Below are 1,314 nucleotides of genomic sequence, written 5' to 3' on the forward strand. Positions count from 1 at the left end.
GGTGTGCTTCTGTAGTTTGGGGTCTATTCTTCTTCTTCTTATGACACGGTGTGCTTTTGTAGCCCGAGGTCTTTTCTTTCTCTTATGACATGGTGTGCTTCTATAGCTCAAGATCTCTTCTTCTTCTTCTTCTTCTTCTTATGACATGACGTGCTTCTATAACCCAAGGTCTTTTCTTTCCTCTTATAACACAACGTGCTTCTGTAGCTCAGGATCCCTTCTTCTTCTTATGGCACGGCATACTTCTGTAGACTGATGTTTTATCTTTATTCTTATGACACGACATGTTTATGTAGCCCAGGGTCTCTTCTTCTTCTTCTTCTTCTTCTTCTTCTTATGACATGACGTGCTTCTGTAACTCGGGGTCTTTTCTTTCCTCTTATAACACGACATGCTTCTGTAGCTCAGGATCCCTTCTTCTTCTTATGACACGGCATGCTTCTATTATGACACGACATGTTTCTGTAGCTTGGGGTCTCTTCTTCTTCTTATGACACGGCGTGCTTCTGTAGCCTGAGGTCTCTTCTTCTTCTTATGGCATGGCGTGCTTCTATAGCTCGGGGTCTTTTCTTTCCTCTTATGACACGACATGTTTCTGTGGCCTAAGGTCTCTTCTTCTTCTTATGACATGGCGTGCATCCATAGCCCGGGGTCTTATCTTTCTTCTTATGACATGGCATGTTTCTATAGCCCAGGGTCTCTTCTTCTTCTTCTTCTTCTTCTTCTTATGACATAACGTGCTTATGTAGCCCAAGATCTCTTCTTCTTCTTATGACACGGTGTGCTTTGGTGGCCGGGAGTCTTTTCTTTCCTTTTATGACATGGCGTGCTTCTATAGCCCGAGTGTGGCATCCCAAAATTCATGGCGACCTCTAGATACATTAAGGCCTATGAATAGGTGATAGAAGTACCATCAAGTTGTATTGTAGCCATTTAATCCATAATTTGCAATAAGATTTATGGCTAAGCTTTTAATGGATAATTATTTGATAGGAAAGAAAATTCTATTCTTGGCTATGTGGTTTATAGGCTGGAATTTATTAATTTATGTTGCAAGCTTTTATGGTCAAGTGAATAAGTGTAATTAGGTAATTATATGATGGGTAATTAGGGGATGATTAAAGGGAAAATTTAGAAGAGTGGGTTAAATTCTATTGGCCCAAGATCAGTTCCCCCATTCAGCCATTTAGGCCTGGCCCGCGAAGCCCAAAGGAGGAGGAGCCACCGTCGACCAAGGCTGGCCCAAGCTCAGTCGGATGAAGCCCCTCTTGCATGAAAATTGCCAAGTGTTTCTCCTTTAGAGCCAAGTGGCCC

The sequence above is a fragment of the Eucalyptus grandis genome, chromosome 8, assembly GCF_016545825.1.
Source record: "Eucalyptus grandis isolate ANBG69807.140 chromosome 8, ASM1654582v1, whole genome shotgun sequence".
NCBI lineage: Eukaryota > Viridiplantae > Streptophyta > Magnoliopsida > Myrtales > Myrtaceae > Eucalyptus > Eucalyptus grandis.